Raw genomic sequence first — 18,150 nt, forward strand, 5'->3', positions numbered from 1 at the left:
AGGTATTGCATCACAGTGCTAGAGGTGTTACTACAGACCCTGGTTCGATCCTGGGCTGTATCATAATCGGCCGTGATCAGGAGTGCCATAGGCCGCACAATTGGCCCAGCGTCGTCCTGGTTAGGGTTTGGCCGGTGTCGGCCCATCATTGTAAATAAGAATTTGTTCTTAACTGACTTACCTAGTTAAATAAATAATATATATATACATACTGTAGATGCTAATGTATGATTATGTATCAATAACGACTCATGTAAAAATCATTGTTATTGTGAAAAGAGATCATTGCTATATCAGATATTTTGTATTGGTTTTGTAGGAGTGACGCATTGCCCAATTACCATTAATTTACCAAGTGGATTGAGAAATATAATGACCTAATGATACCAAGTTGCGATGTGATATTCCGTTTCTAGAGAGGATGAGTATGTGGGAATAGTGGTAACCATCATTTTGTCTTTAAACGTATCTGTCACAGGGTTCAGAATGCAAATTCTTGACCAAAAGGTTCTTAGTGTCAGCTTACAGCATGGAAAGCTCGTACTTCATGAAGTGTGTGTGACCTGGAGGCTTGTGACATTTTTCTGTAGCCTTTTCTCACCTGACAATTGGGACCAGGATCCACCTCAGATGCTCCACAGATGAAAGGGGAAACCTTTTAGGGGTAAATTATCATAATCTTTAGATGCTCTTTGTTTCACAGGAAGCATGTTCATGGTGCTGTAACAGTCATGTGAGGGAAGTTGTCAGAATTTGCATCAGACCTTCTACCCCTGAAGTGTTTATCAAAACATTAAGCAGGTGATCAGTGAGCAGAGTGTTGGAAATCAGCATAAAAGGCAAAAGAGTGAAGGGTAAAAACCCAGATTAGTCATTGGTGTGAGGTCAAACTTGTGATAAAAAAAATGTGCATCCTGATTTCATATTTTCTGCATATAAAATAATGTAAAATTGAATGGTACTAGACAGCAGCACCAGTACAGGATCGTTGAAGATGTTGAGATAAAAAATACAACAGCACTCTCTGCTGTTGGTTTTTCAAATGGCGCTCTTTTCTTCTGCGGTGCGCTTTCACGGCGTCATCGACGTGCGACAAAATCCCATTGAAAATAAAAGTCCCCGGAAGTGTTTTTTTTTTTGTTAGTACGTTTGCAATGTATAATGATTCAGTGCTATGCAATTTGCTATTATATCTAAACCATGTTGAAACTCTTTGAGATTAAGTTTACAGACAAATGTAATACTCTTCCGGGAGGATTTTGGTCTGGCGTTGATGTTTAGATAAATAAACCACACGTTGTGAACAAACGTCTTTGTGGAGTCAAAAGAGGTTTTGAAGAACTTGCAAACATCCTCCTAATTCATGGATGTGTTACGTCAGAGTCCAAGGATGTTCTTTCTTTAGTGAATAGTGATATTGAACTTGAATATGACAAGCAGAGACGGGTATTTTTCTGTGAGGACATTCATTCCTAAAGTAAACTTATGGCACAACAGTACATAAAGACATACTCAAAAGTAAGAACATGCTAATGACAATAAGCTGCTTATCGTTGAATTCTGGCTGACTTTACAGCATGTGCACAACAACAGTCGGATGTGTGAAATGTTGTGTTCCTTTTTAAAATCTTTACATTTTCAGACTTTGAATCTCAAAGGGTAAAGTAAGCTTCGTACCAGTTGAAGAGAGTTCGGAAGGTACTGCGTCTGGAAGGAAGAACATCTATCAGATACACCTTCTGCCTGAGAACAATGATGAATGGTGAGTCTTTCCATGTTAAGATGTTTCATTTCAATGTCAGCTTCTTCACCTAGCCTTCCATCAATCCAGTCATGCATGGACACATTGGACAGTGTCTACATTGATTTCCTCTGTAACACCTCCTGCGGCCTGATGAGTGGTTCAGTGACAGGGGGGGGGGGGCCTACCCCTAACTTCCCTGGCTAGTTGAGGAGCTCCTGCCCAAACTGGTAAGCTGGGCCACAGAGAGTAAGACCAGTGAGCTCAGGAGCACCCTGTCCCTGCTGCCTGTAGAGAAGTACAACATCATGTACTAACAGCTGAAGGACAAGTACAAGGAGATGGTCAAGGTCTGGTCTTTCATAGTGTAGCCTCACAGATCAGATTCTTTGTAGCAGTGGTTTGTTGTTGTTGAAGTTGTTTTCATGTTAATGTCCCAACATACTGTAATATTTGTCTTTGTTTAGGTTTGGCCTGAAGTAACAGACCCTGAGAAGTTTGTCTTTGAAGATATTGCCTTCGCTACATATCTTCTGATAGGCCTCCTCAGTATATGGACAGAATGCTAATATGTGTGAAATGACAGCTCTTATGACAATAACGCCATTGTTCTATCAATGAACAGGTCCTATGGGGCGAGGAGCTAGCAGAGAAGGGTCTTACGGTCAAACAGTCCTTTGTGGATCTTGGTTATGGAAATGGTCTATGTATGATAAACACTACACTAGGTTGCCAGAACACAGTTACATAAAACAACCTGATATGCCCTGGTGCTGAATAATAACACCTGGACACCTGTGGAAAACTGACCTTTGTTGCCGATCTCTTTTAGTTCACAAATGTCCACTGGACGCTTAATCAATGACACGGTGTAGCTAGTGTGTCGTAAGAAGCTTTAGGTTGCATCCCATATGGCACTGTATTCCCTTTATAGTGCACTACATTTGACGGGCCAGTAAATGAACGGCAAACAAAAAACATTGATTTCAACGTTTTCTTACATAAACATTTGTTTTACTCCCTCTTTCTCCCCAATTTTGATGTTGTCTCATTGCTGTAACTCACCAACGGGCTTGAGAGAGAGGCAAAGATCGAGTTATGCGTCCTCCAAAACATGACCCGACAAACCGCGCTTCTTAACCAGCTGCACCCGGTCCGCCACAAGGAGTCGCTAGAGCCCGATGAGCCAAGTAAAGCCCCCCCCCCCCGGGCACACCCTCCCCTAACCCGGATGACGCTGGTCCAATTGTGCGCTGCCCTATAGGACTCCCGGTCATGACACAGCCTGGGATCGGACCCAGGTCTGTAGTGACTCCTCAAGCACTGCAATGCAGTGCAGTAGACCGCTGGGCCACTCGGGAGTACAACAGTAACTTTTCTTGTCATTTATCAGACGCTCTTATCCAGATGGACTTACAGTAGTGAGTGCATACATTTTCATATTTGTACTGGTTCCCCAGGGAATCGAACCCATTATCCTGGCATTGCAATTGCAATGTCTGCAGAAAGAATGGGGTGTCAACTATGACATAAAATCAAATTTTATTGGTCGCATACACAGCAGATGTTAATGCGAGTGTAGCGAAATGCTTGTGCTTCTAGTTCCGAACATGCAGTAATATCTAACAAGTAATCTAACAATTTCACAACAACTACCTTATACACACAAGTGTAAAGGAATGAATAAGAATATGTACATATAAATATATGGATGAGCGATGGCCGAACGGCATAGGCAAAATGCAGTAGATGGTATAGAGTACAGTATATACATATGAGATGAGTAATGTAGGGTATGTAAACATATAAAGTGGCATTGTTTAAAGTGACTAGTGATACATTTATTACATCCAATTTTTAATTATTAAGTGGCTGGAGATTTGAGTCAGTATGTTGGCAGCAGCCACTCAATGTTCGTTATGGCTGTTTAACAGTCTGATGGCTTTGAGATGGAAGCTGTTTTTCAGTCTCTCGGTCCCAGCTATGATAGCGGGGTGAACAGGCAGTGGCTCGGGTGGTTGTTGTCCTTGATGATCTTTTTGGCCTTCCTGTGACATCGGGTGGTGTACCTTCACTTTGAAAAAAATCTATTTTGGTTATTGAACCACTGTAAGTGAAGTGGATTTACACCTGGTAACGGAATTTCATCATGCGTCCCTGATCTTTAATACACAGAAATTGATAATTATGGATGTGAGTCATTCTCTTCATGGTGATGTATCCTAAATAGGTACACAAAGGTAGAAATATGCTATATTTTCCTTTGCATAATTGCATATTATTCTACACACTATTTTAACGAGCTCCCCTACCAAACAAGACCACATTTGGTTGGTCCGCACCGGACTAAATCTGAACCAATGATAGACGCCTATGTTTCACAAGTTCTGACATCAAGGCACAGTAGAGTACAGTACAGTATAGTATAGTATAGTCGAGTAGAGTACAGTACATTAGTGTACTCAACTCTAGTGTACTCTAGTGTGTACTGTACACTACTCTACTTTACAGTACAGGACTGTATTGTACTAAATTATATTCTACTTTTACTGAACTATACTCTAATTTTCTTTACTGTACTGTACTGTACTAGAGCTGGGATGATAAAGCGAAAATGATCGACACCAACCGATCACTTATCGCAGCCATTTTGCTGATACCGTTCATTACGATAAGTAGCCTATACTAAAGAAATGTGAAGTTTGAAATGAAATACAATTAACAATTGATGGCTACAACCATCAAACCAGTAGTAGTACTTTAAAGGTTAATAAAAAAAGGGCAATTTGTCACAAAATTTATTTTTGTCCATATCACCCAGCTCTATACTGTACTGAACTATACTTTACGGTACTGAGCTCTACTGTACTATACTGTGCTGACCAAACTTGTGAAACAGATGTATGTCTATGATTGGTTCAGACCAAATCTGAACCAATCATGGAAGTCTATATTTGGGCCAAATGAAGACCGGTCCAGACATCTGTGCATGTTGACATCAGGGCTGGTCCGGACCAGACCAAATTTCAACTACTTTTTAACATCCTGGGATGTCAGTTGTCGATTGGTGCTCAGTGGGTGTGGATGTTGGTTACAGTAAATGGAAAGAGAGGGGGCTCATGGGTAGGTGACCTGTAAGAACTGAGATATGTGATATTAATTGGAGAGAAGAGTGAGAGGGAGGTGTAGTCCAGACCTTTCGCACTCTTGCTTTGACCACCACAAAGAGGGAGACCCAACTGTGGTTTGTAACTACTTTGATTTCCCATTGCAACCAATTCAGTTGCAGAAATTCTGTTACCGATTCTTCTGAAATTCTGTTGACGATTTGGTAACAGGATTTCAAATTTGTCACGTCCATTCCCGCTCAAGCGCTCGACGTCGCCGATTTACTAACTTCCGGGCCTTGCGACCATTACGCACACCCGGCAACCATTATTACACACACCTGCGCCCCATCATCAGTCACACCTGGAATTCATTACCACCTTGATTACTTATCATTTATCTATCAGTCGTCAGGTAGTATTGTTTATATTTCCTTGTTTTTTTTGTCTCTTGTTTTATAATGTTCGTTATTATTAAGCTCACTGCACTTGTTTCCTGACTCCCTGCGTCTACATTCATTTCAATAATTCATAAACAAAATTGATATCAGTAAAAACACTAACTAATTGGTAGGTCTACCTTTACTTGTTACTTCTGTGAACTTTCATTATCCTCCCTCATGAAGGAGAGAAATGACAATATCTTAAAGATAAGTGGATTTTTGATAATGGAATTTCAAAGCACAAGGCAATGTTTCGTAAAGGCAAAAAAATTCTGCTAAACTAAATGTTTTAGTTGGCAGGGGTCTTTACTTCATTATGTTTTGGTGTATTTTTAATACCTTTTAAGACTTTCTGGTAGATGTTGTGAAAGACCCCTTTTCCATCTGTTTGACAAGAAATCAGTCTTAGCTTATTCAGAATTTGTTGTTGAAAAATGTATATATACCTTAATAAATAATGTTTTACTCTTAGCTTTCATTTGACATGCTCCTATGAACTTCACATGTTGGTGCTCATGGCTTGGAATTGACCATAGTGCACTGTATAGGGAATAGGGTGCCATTTGGGATGCGGCCTTAATCCGCGCCAATTTCATGCTAGTGTTCTATTCAATCAGTGATGTGATTTAACGTCTAATCAAAACGCTGGATAGCCGTGATTGAAATGACACACTGGGGGTAGGTGGATATTGTCTTTGTGTACCCAATGTTCAGTTCTGCCCGCTGATGAAGTGATTAGGGACTGACTGACCTGACCGTCTTACCTGCTTGTGTTTCAGCACCCTGGAAAGGGCATCGATGTGAGGAAACGGAAGATCTGGAATATGTACGGCCCATGAACCTATCTAGAGGTGAGGAAGGGCTAAATGAAACACTGTTTTATTCAGCTTTGATCAGTTAGCGCTTGTTACTTTAGAGGGTGTATATCCTGCATGAGCCTCATAATACCCTTTAATACACCCCAAGATCAACTTCATTTTGAGGGCTTTGTGGATATTGGAATTCCCATTTTTTTTCTTCTAAGAAACCAAAACTATTGCACTATTTTAAATATTTGTGATGATGTGTACAGTAGGTATTATAGCGGTAATATATTAACTATTTCGTTCACCTTTTCAAATGAAGTAATATGACAGTCATATGTAGTCTAAGTCTAAACCCCCATAGATACACATGGAATTGCACGTGGGGTTGCAGGGAACCAGTGCTCTGCTGTGCTTGACTTTTCCCCTGCCGCACCCCTTCAATGTTTAATCTGAAGACATGCTGCTCTCTTTCCCTTTACTGTAACCAACATCCTCACCCACTGAGCAACAACCGTCACCGGACGTTGAAAAGTAGTTGAAATTTAGTCAGTCTGCCGTAGCCTTGATTTCAACATCTACAGATCCAATTTTTTGGTCCGGTCTGGACCAGCCTGGACCAAGACCAAAGAGCTCTCCAAGGATGTCAGGGACAAGATTGTTGACCTACAAAAGGCTGGAATGGGCTACAAGACCATCGCCAAGCAGCTTGGTGAGAAGGTGACAACAGTTGGTGCGAGTATTCGCAAATGGAAGAAACACAAAAGAACTGTCAATCTCCCTCGGCCTGGGGCTCCATGCAAGATCTCACCTCGTGGAGTTGCAATGATCATGAGAATGGTGAGGAATCAGCCCAGAACTACACGGAGGATCTTGTCAATGATCTCAAGGCAGCTGGGACCGTAGTCACCAAGAAAACAGTTGGTAACACACTACGCCGTGAAGGACTGAAATCCTGCAGCGCCCGCAAGGTCCCCCTGCTCAAGAAAGCACATATACATGCCCGTCTGAAGTTTGCCAATGAACATCTGAATGATTCAGAGGACAACTGGGTGAAAGTGTTGTGGTCAGATGAGACCAAAATGGAGCTCTTTGGCATCAACTCAACTCGCTGTGTTTGGAGGAGGAGGAATGCTGCCTATGACCCCAAGAACATCATCCCCACTGTCAAACATGGAGGTGGAAACATTATGCTTTGGGGGTGTTTTTCTGCTAAGGGGACAGGACAACTTCACCGCATCAAAGGGACGATGGACGGGGCCATGTACCGTCAAATCTTGGGTTAGAACTTCCTTCCCTCAGCCAGGGCATTGAAAATGGGTCGTGAATGGGTATTCCAGCATGACAATGACCCAAAACACACGGCCAAGGCAACAAAGGAGTGGCTCAAGAAGAAGCACATTAAGGTCCTGGAGTGGCCTAGCCAGTCTACAGACCTTAATCCCATAGAAAATCTGTGGAGGGAGCTGAAGGTTTGAGTTGCCAAACGTCAGCCTCAAAACTTTAATGACTTGGAGAAGATCTGCAAAGAGGAGTGGGACAAAATCCCTCCTGAGATGTGTGCAAACCTGGTGGCCAACTACAAGAAACATCTGACCTCTGTGATTGCCAACAAGGGTTTTGCCACCAAGTACTAAGTCATGTTTTGCAAAGGGGTCAAATTGCCTCATTAAAATGCAAATCATTTTATAACATTTTTGACATGCGTTTTTCTGGATTTTTTTGTTGTTATTCTGTCTCTCACTGTTCAAATAAACCTACCATTAAAATTATAGACTGATCATTTCTTTGTCAGTGGGCAAACGTACAAAATCAGCAGGGGATCAAATACTTTTTTCCCTGCACTACTTTTGATCAGACCCCTATGGGCCCTATGGGGCCCTGGTCAAAAGTAGTGCACTACAAAGGGAATACCGGGCCATTTGGGACATTGCTTGAGAGAAAAGGGAGTTGTGCTAAATTAGGGCCTCAAAAAAGAACTTGTTCTCTCAGACAGTTCATCTCAGGTGTCAGACAGTCAGAGCTGTGAAGTCAATTAAACTCAGTCCAACATGCTGTCATGAGAGAATTTTGCCACCTCAGTTCCCCAGCGTCGTATAAATGACAATCTCATCTTCTCTCTTTGGCATACGGGAATGCAGCTCCACCTTAGGTTCCCCCATGTTGTTGTTTTTTACATCATTATAGTTATATAGACTACAGTCGCGAGGATAGCCCATGTGTTTATTATATCAGACCCAGAAGTCTGGACAGTGGGCACCCCATTGTGATTTCCCTGCTGTGGCAAAGCTATTACCCTCTTACCAACAAATGACAGCACAATACCTGTCAATCAATCACCAAGGGCCCTCCACTCTAGATGATCAACTTCAAAACTGTTCTGTTGATTTTGTATAAAAGTGTTTAACATGCTGCCTCCCGGGTGGCGCAGTGGTCTAAGGCACTGCATCGCAGGGCTGGCTGTGCCACCAGAGACTCTGGGTTCGAGCCCAGGCTCTGTCGCAGCCGGCCGCGACCGGGAGGTCCATGGGGCGGCGCACAATTGGTTTAGTGTCGTCCGGGTTAGGGAGGGTTTGGCCGGGAGGGATATCCTTGTCTCATCGCGCACTAGCGACTCCTGTGGCGGGCCGGGCGCAGTGCACGCTGACCAGGTCGCTAGGTGTATGGTGTTACCTCCGACACATTGGTGCGGCTGGCTTCCGGGTTGGATGCGCACTGAAGCAGTGCGGCTAGGTTGGGTTGTGTTTCGGAGGACGCATGGCTCTCGACCTTCGCCTCTCCTGAGTCCGTGCGGGAGTTGTAGCGATGAGACAAGACAGTAACTACCAGTAATTGGATACCACGAAATTGGGGAGAAAAAGGGGGTCAAATATATTTTTTAAAGTGTTTAACATGGCCTACAATAGAGATTATTGTTACAGTACTGCACCACATACTGCAACATATTCAAGACATTCAACCTTTGTTTTGTTTGCAGCTAGTTTGCGATAGTATGCCAAGGTACGTGTGAACAGTGGGCAGCTGACAGCAGGTTGGCATTTATTGTCAGGAATCTTGCCCTAGAGGCAGCTCTCCAAAGTGGTCACTAGCTGGCACAGGCACAAATTCATAAAATCTGATTTTAAACCTAACCTTAACCACATTGCCAACCCTAACCTTTATTATATAGACAATTTTGACTTTGCAGCTGACCCATCTAGCGGAAATGTCTCAGTTCTGCCTCCAGGGCAAGATTCAGGACAAACGTCATCCTGCGGGGTCCCAGGGCCTTAATATCAAATCACATTTTATTTGTCACATGTGCCGAAAAGAACAGGGAAATGCTTACTTATAAGCCCTTAACCAACAATGCAGTTCAAGAAATAGTTAAGAAAATATTTACAGAATAAACTAAAGTAAAACATTAAATGTAACACAATAAAATAACAATAACGAGGCTATATACAGGGGATACCGAGTCAATGTGCGGGGGTACAGGTTAGTCGAGGTAATTTGTACATGTAGGTAGGGGTAAAGTGACTACATAGATAATAAACAGCAAGTAGCAGCAGTGAAACAAAAAGGGGGGGTCCAATGTAAATAGTCTGGGTTGCCATTTGATTAATTGTTCAGCAGTCTTATGGCTTGGGGATAGAAGATGTTAAGGAGCCTTTTGGACCTAGACTTGGCGCTCCGGTACCACTTGCCGTGCGGTAGCAGAGAGAACAGTCTATGACTTGGGTGACTGGAGTCTTTTACCATTTTTTGGACCTTCCTCTGACACCACCTAGTATATAGGTCCTGGATGGCAGGAAGCTTGGCCCCAGTGATGTAATATAATATAATATCACTACAACGTTTACAGCTGCCCTTTAGAGATGAATGCGATAACTGGGGCTATTGACAATGTGGAATTAGTCTGGACCTGGGCTGGCCTCCTAGACTGTTATTAATGGGTTGTCCATAGATACTGTGTTTGTGTACTGCTGTGAGCACAAGGTTGATTGCACGTTAACATTTATTTAGTGACTACGAGGAAACAGAGATACTGTATTTGTTTGTTGCCTCTGTTTTAGCCCATATACTAAAATAGTGAATCCTAAGGAGAACTGAAATCTAAAAATACAATGCAAAAATGTCACAATACCGGTAAAAATGTAGGCACAAAACCTTTCATCCGACCATACAGTGTTTGCATGCAATTAGTAGGCTAGTCGACTAGAAGAATGAATTATACGGAATGAGATTGTGGAAATTATTGCCTCTTATGGCTCTTGTGTTCCTTTCAAACTTACATGAGGCAATCGTTTAGCTTGTTTAGCTAGGGACTCGCTGTCCCTTTAACTAAAGGCTTGGGGTTCTGTCAGGATCTGTCCTTTCTGGTGTCCTTGTCCTCCATGATATAATATGATGGGTGTCTGGACTAGAACATGGTGATGGGATATGATGTGTCTAGACTAGAACATGGTGATGGGATATGATGTGTCTAGGCTAGAACATGGTGATGGGATATGATGTGTCTAGACTAGAACATGGTGATGGGATATGATGTGTCTAGACTAGAACATGGTGATGGGATATGATGTGTCTAGACTAGAACATGGTGATGGGATATGATGTGTCTAGACTAGAACATGGTGATGGGATATGATGTGTCTAGACTAGAACATGGGGATGGGATATGATGTGTCTAGACTAGAACATGGTGATGGGATATGATGTGTCTAGACTAGAACATGGTGATGGGATATGATGTGTCTAGACTAGAACATGGTGATGGGATATGATGTGTCTAGACTAGAACATGGTGATGGGATATGATGTGTCCAGGCTAGAACATGGTGATGGGATATGATGTGTCTAGACTAGAACATGGTGATGGGATATGATGGTGTCTAGACTAGAACATGGTGATGGGATATGATGTGTCTAGACTAGAACATGGTGATGGGATATGATGTGTCTAGACTAGAACATGGTGATGGGATATGATGTGTCTAGACTAGAACATGGTGATGGGATATGATGTGTCTAGACTAGAACATGGTGATGGGATATGATGTGTCTAGACTAGAACATGGTGATGGGATATGATGTGTCTAGACTAGAACATGGTGATGGGATTTGATGGTGTCTAGACTAGAACATGGTGATGGGATATGATGTGTCTAGACTAGAACATGGAAGTGGTCTCCAACTCCTGAAAGGGCTTTCCTTGTTGTCATTTTATCTAGTTTCCCTAGTTCACAGGTTTAGGCTAAAATCATTTATTTACTTGTTTACTTTTGTTGTGTTGTATAAGACCAGTCATTTAATTAGGCCCTACATGGCAATAGGCACGAAATGTTGGTTTAAATTAAATACAAATAAATTTAATTTGTAACCTCATCTGACTCATTATTTCAGATCACCCTTCCTTATACCCACCCTGACACTAAATGAGCTGGGATAACAATATCAAGATGTTATCCTCCTTCAATATTAAAAGTTGGCAACAGAGTTCTTTCGCGACAGAGAGCGGCTGGGTGTGTCACAAGTCATTTGTCATTTAAAAAATGAATGATTCAAAAATCTAATTACGGTCGTCGGTGGTGCGTCTCTCTGATCTAAAGAAGCTTCTATTCCAGGAAATGGCAATCACTCCCAGTGATGGCTTCTTATTCCTGGACACAGACTGGCTGATTGGAAACCACTCGGAGGAGCTCTCACCGTGGATCCCCGTTATAGCGGCCAGGCAAGTCATCAGCAGACCCAATTTGGCTTAGCCGCCTCAAGTGGCAGCTGATCTATTGAATTTGAAATCATGTTACTTTCATGAGTTGTGTTGGTTTGGGGAGAGGGGGAATGGAGGTGTGTTGATGTGTGAAGGGACTTGTTTGATGCGCAGGCCATCTGATGGCGATGTTGAGCTTGGCTCTTGAAGTTAGTCTCTTGCTCCGGTTTGAACGCTCCAACGGTCCTTAACGATGCCTCATAGCTCCATAGGCTTTAAATTGTCCTCATTTTTCTTCCACCCAACTTTGAGTAAGTTGTGCCTAATTCAGTTGTTCCTACAGTATGTTCTCACCTCTATGATGTCTGCTACCTCTGCTTGACCAGGGTTCTCTAAGACTAAACCAGGGAAATAAAGGATGGTTTTGATGTGTCATTTCTGTCACTTTCCTCACAGTTTAGGTCATCCTTCTCCTGCCGGTACTTTGCTCTGCTGTTTCTTTTGACTTCTATGGGAAGTACCAGTGGAGACAGTTTCAGAAGTCCCAGTATAAAGAATACATTGACTTCATCTCTGAGATCAGCACAGCCTGTGGGTTCAACACAGAGGAGGACGGCCTGAGAATCCCCTCCACAAAGCGGATATGCTAATGTGGCGGCAGGTAGCCTAGTGGTTAGAGCGTTGGGCTAGTAAACGAAAGGTTGCTGGATCGAATCCCAGAGCCGACAAGGTACAAATCTGTCGTTCTGCCCCTGAACAAGGCAGTTAACCCACTGTTCCCTGGTAGGCTGTCATTGTGAATAAGAATGTGTTCTTAACTGACTTGCCTAGTTAAATAAAAAAAAATAACACCCACACTTGAACACATGGTCCCGTGTGACTCAGTTGGTAGAGCATGATGCTTGCAACGTCAGGGTTGTGGGTTCGATTCCCATGGGGAAAAAGTACGAAAATGTATGCACAGTCAATGTATTCCAAATCGCTCTGGATACTAAAAGACTAAAAATACAAATAAATCAAAAAACATACAGTATATGTTAACATAAGCCAGTCACACTGTTTTAATCTAACCCCTTACTCTGCAGGTGTGTCTGGTAGGAAAGTCAAGGAGCTACCAGCTGTCGGACGAGCGGAGAGCCAAGTATATACAGGGTCGTCAGACCTGCTCCGGGGTCACAGTACAAGGGTCAAACGTTGAGGGGGAAGCTGAGACTGACAGGTCCCATGGGAACAACTGGGGAGCTGGGTTCCAGCCCCGAGAGAGGATCGAGACTGTGTGGAATTGCGCCGCCCTCCCCCGGGATTTTGTAGATGGTATAGTCTTACATGTGGCCAACACTCTGCTTGGGTCGACCAAGGACAAAGGCGGGGATGTCCCTGATGCCTGGAACACTGGAGGTAAGAGAATGGGACTTAATAACTAAAGTGTCAATCAAATCACAAGGTAATCTCTCCTTCAAAACATTGAGCTGTCATTGAGGTCATATTAGGTTTAGGAATAAAGAACAAAAAGTACATATCTGCTCTGTGGTTCATTACTATAATGGAGTATGATGGGTTTATGTACACTACATGGTGTATAGCTGACTCTGTGGAATTCAGGAACGTTAAGGTCATGCTAGGTCCCTTGTGTCCTTAACGCCCCCCGCCTACCTCTCCCTGTCTCTCTCTCTCTCAGCACCAATAGGAAGGCCCCTGGAGGTGCAGTGCAACCCTGCTTTGAACCCTGGAAGTGTTTCATCCTTTGCCAGCTACATCCTGTACTACACACACCGCCCCATCTCTCCTTTATCAACCCCCTCCAGATTATCCCCTCATCCTACACACACACACACACACACACACACACACCTGCACCCAAGGTACGACAGATGAGATAAGGGGATGAAGTGTACTCTGATTAAAACAGGAGAATCTCTTTCAGGACTGGAATTAGAGAGAGGGACAGAAAGGTAGAGTAGGGAGGGGGTGAAAAAGAGGATGGAGAGACAGAGCACCTGTAACCCGGGATGGAGATGAATGGATGAATAATGCATTCTGATCCATCTTTTATGGATGACTCTGTATTTGTTTCCTCCTATGGTGCTGCTCTGAAAAGAGGGGGGGGGTGCTGGGACACTGACAGTGGCTAGCCCGCGAATTTCACTGTCTCTCTCTCTCTCAATAGATGTGACAAGCTAAACAATTGCCTCATGCAAGTTTGAAAGGAACACAAGAACTATAAGATGCAATATTTTCCACAATCATACTGTGTAATTCATTCTTATAGTCGACTAGCCTACTAATTGTGTGCAAACACTGTATGGTCGGATGAAAGGTTTTGTGCCTACATTTTTACCGGTATTGTGACATTTTTGCATTGTATTTTTAGATTTCAGTTCTCCTTAGGATTCATTATTTTAGTATATGGGCTAAAACAGAGGCAACAAACAAATACAGTATCTCTGTTTCCTCGTAGTCACTAAATAAATGTTAACGTGCAATCAACCTTGTGCTCACAGCAGTACACAAACACAGTATCTATGGACAACCCATTAATAACAGTCTAGGAGGCCAGCCCAGGTCCAGACTAATTCCACATTGTCAATAGCCCCAGTTATCCCACTCATCTCAATTAGCAGTGTAGGCTATGGTCTCTAAAGGGCAGCTGTAAACGTTGTAGTGATGTTATAGTAGGGTCCTGGGCCCCCGCAGGTTGAAGTTTGTCCAGAATCTTGCCCTGGAGGCAGAACTGAGACATTTCCACTAGATGGGCCAGCTGCAAAGTCAAAATTGTCTATATCATAAAGGTTAGGGTTGGCAATGTGGTTAAGGTTAGGTTTAAAATCAGATTTTATGAATTTGTGCCTGTGCCAGCTAGTGACCACTTTGGAGAGCTGCCTCCAGGGCAAGATTCCTGACAATAAATGCCAACCTGCTGTCAGCTGCTCACTGTTCACACGTCCCTTGGCATACTATCCCTAGCTGCAAACAAAACAAAGGTTGAGTGTCTTGAATATGTTGCATAATGTGGTGCAGTACTGTAACAATAATCTCTATGTAAGCTAAGTAGGCCATGTTTAACACTATACAAAATCAACAGAACAGTTTTGAAGTTGATCATCTAGAGTGGAGGGCCCTTGGTGATTGATTGACAGGTATTGTGCTGTCATTTGTTGGTAAGAGGGTAATAGCTTTGCCACAGCAGGGAAATCACAATGGGGTGCCCACTGTCCAGACTTCTGGGTCTGATATAATAAACACATGGGCTATCCTCGCGACTGTAGTCTATATAACTATAATGATGTAAAAAACAACAACATGGGGGAACCTAAGGTGGAGCTGCATTCCCGTATGCCAAAGAGAGAAGATGAGATTGTCATATATACGAACCAAAGGTCAAAACAGATTGAATTCTCCATGTAGAAGGGAAAGGAAAGCCAGAAATACCTTAATCTCCATGAAATGGAACTTAAAGGTTGGCTAGCTGCTCTGCTGCGAACTCCACTGGGAATTCATATCTTGGCTTACAAATATTGTGGAAACACAAAAATAGTTTTTGGCCATGCATACACATTATCTAAGGCAGCCTGGGGAATGGGTTAATTTTAATACCTCCCTCTCTCGTAACTCGTTGGTATCTGAAATGACGCTGGGGAACTAAGGTGGTGACATGTTCTCTTATGACAGCATGTTGGACTGAGTTTAATTGACTTCACAGCTCTGACTGTCTGACACCTGAGATGAACTTTCTGAGAGAACAAGTTCTTTTTTGAGGCTCTAATTTAGCACAACTCCCTTATCTCTCAGGCTATGTCCCAAATGGCACTGTTTTCCCTTTGTAGTGCACTCCTTTTGACAAGGGCTCCATTTTGGCTTTGGTCAAAAGTAGTGCACTATGTAGGAAATAGGTTGCCATTTGGGACGCAGCCTGTGCCATCCCAAAGGTCTCTCCAGTCACTCTTACATTTCATCCTTCTCCATTCTTGAACCCTGAACCACCACCTTCTCCTTTTTCATTCCAAATGCACTCTTTCTCACTCTCTCCTCTTCAGGCAGTCTGTCAGGGAGAGAGGTAGCTGAGCTGTTGGAGTAGGAGACTGGTCCTAAAGAAGGAGTGTGGAGGTCTGTACACCCTGCTCAAGAACAACCACCAGGTCTTCAGAGGTACGTGCAGTACAAACCTAGCATCCAGACTAGTGTTGAAAATGATGACAACTTTCCCAGGATTTTCAGTAGTCCCGGTTGGAAGACCATTGGAATCAGGTAGGAATACGCAGGAAATCCAGAATCCTCCCACCAAAATGTCAGGAAAACCTGAGAGTTTTGGGAATGTTACTAGAATGTTTTTACCCTAATCCAGACATTATCTCAACAAAGCTCTGAGCTCCATATTTGGCTCTAACCAGATATGATATAGATCCAGCTTTAACCAGAGATGATATAGATCCAGTTCTAACCAGAGATGATATTGATCCAGTTCTAACCAGAGATGATATAGATCCAGTTCTAACCAGAGATGATATAGATCCAGTTCTAACCAGAGTTGATATAGATCCAGTTCTAACCAGAGATGGATATAGATCCAGTTCTAACCAGAGATGATATAGATCCAGTTCTAACCAGAGATGATATAGAGCCAGTTCTAACCAGAGATGGATATAGATCCAGTTCTAACCAGAGATGATATAGATCCAGTTCTAACCAGAGATGATATAGATCCAGTTCTAACCAGAGATGATATAGATCCAGTTCTAACCAGAGATGATATAGATCCAGTTCTAACCAGAGATGGATATGGATCCAGTTCCATGTAGTGATCTGCTAAGTGTCCCATTTTGGCACCAAACATCATGTGAAAATAACATTCTTATTTGCATTCTCACATGAAGGTTCATTATCTTGGAACGTTTGGTGTGAACATGAGGACTATTTAGTTTGCTGCACTCTATATCAATGGTTCTGGCACTGGGTCTACCTACATTAATCATACTGAAGCAATTCAGGGATTATTGGAATGTCACATATTCAGATAAGAATGCTTGAAAAAGTAGATGGAATCTTCCCCACTCTCAGCTTGAAGGAATTTTCATTTGGCAGTCTCTCTTAAAGCTTGCCTAAACTCTTGAAACTGGTCTAGACCTATTAGTAATATAAAAATGTTTGTATTAAACCCCCCTCCTCTCTCCCTCCTCTCTCTCTTCCAGTAAAGGCGGTATGGTCCATATCCGGAACTGGCGGGTACAGACCCAGAGACCCAGAAGGCTGCAAGGTACCAGGGCTGATGCGAGGCGGAAGCCCCTACTCTCTGGTGTCCTGAAGATCCGGGCCTGCTGGGTCCATGCCCACCACCCCCAGGGATGCCCCCTGCCGGCCGAGGAGTGTGCCTTTGCCCATTGAGCTGATGACCTCCAACCTTCCACCAGACTACTCAAGAAAATGAATAACTCAAATTAAACGCTCGATTCAGTTTAGACCGTTGCTTTATTTTTACTTGACTTGTTTTTATGCTGTGAAACGATGGTACACAAACACCTGTGACTACAAAGTCATTTGTACATACTTGGTTGTAATTTATTCTAACCATTTATTGGACTTTTCAGACCTAAATCTGGTTAGATACGGTACTTTTGAGTTTTTAAATCGGGGAGCAAGCTTTGCTATTTGTTTTGCACATCGCAAATATAACATCTAAAATATAAACATCCTATTGTATTTATTACCTCACAAAAACAGGTCAGAAAGGAAGGACGTATGGGCTTAAAACTGTAAATGTCAGGGCCATGAATTATTTATTGGGTAGTGTTCAGGGGGTGTCCTGTGTGTTGCTCTCTGTGTTCCTGCCTGTGTTCTTCTAACCCCTGGGCTCGTAACCCTGTGGCTCAAAGGTCATATGGAGGCAGTAGAGGGCCGACCCAGGGACCACCATGGGGTCAAGAGATGTGTCTACTGCCATCCAGGACCTCTACACCAGGCGGTGTCAGAGGAAGGCCCTAAAAATTGTCGAAGACCCCAGCCACCCCAGTCATAGACTGTTCTCTCTACTATCGCATGGCAAGCTGTACCGGAGTACCAAGTCTAGGACAAAAAGGCTTCTCAACAGTTTTTACCCCCAAGCCGTAAGACTCCTGAACAGGTAATCAAATGGCTACCCAGACTATTTTCATTGTGTGCCCCCCCCCAACCCCTCTTGGGATATATACGATTCTGCTTATAAGGGAAGAATAGGATGAAGTTGTCCCTAGAGGGCCTATAGACACTGATGTAATGTCAGTTTTGTAGGCGCCGTAGGGGACAAGATGGGACCAAACAACACTGAAAGCCAATGGTGTCTGTTGATAAAGATGCCCTCTAGCTGAGCATGAAGAAACAACGGTGGACAAAA

General features: G+C 43.0%; 1 long non-coding RNA gene across 4 annotated transcripts; it reads left to right on the plus strand.

Moving 5' to 3' along the window:
* The first annotated feature begins 1,134 nt into the window (after nt 1-1,134).
* LOC106608663 (uncharacterized) lies at nt 1,135-17,831 on the plus strand. 4 transcript variants are annotated; one of them, XR_001329560.2, is made up of 6 exons: nt 1,135-1,518; nt 1,643-1,762; nt 6,071-6,142; nt 12,872-13,184; nt 13,465-15,932; nt 16,973-17,831. It is a non-coding gene; the product is annotated as an uncharacterized lncRNA (long non-coding RNA). The 4 variants fall into 4 exon arrangements; XR_001329559.2 differs by having other exon boundaries at nt 15,821-16,031; nt 16,973-17,803; XR_001329557.2 differs by having other exon boundaries at nt 15,821-15,932; nt 16,973-17,796.
* The last annotated feature ends 319 nt before the right edge of the window (nt 17,832-18,150 follow it).

The sequence above is a fragment of the Salmo salar genome, chromosome ssa07 (genome assembly GCF_905237065.1).
Source record: "Salmo salar chromosome ssa07, Ssal_v3.1, whole genome shotgun sequence".
NCBI lineage: Eukaryota > Metazoa > Chordata > Actinopteri > Salmoniformes > Salmonidae > Salmo > Salmo salar.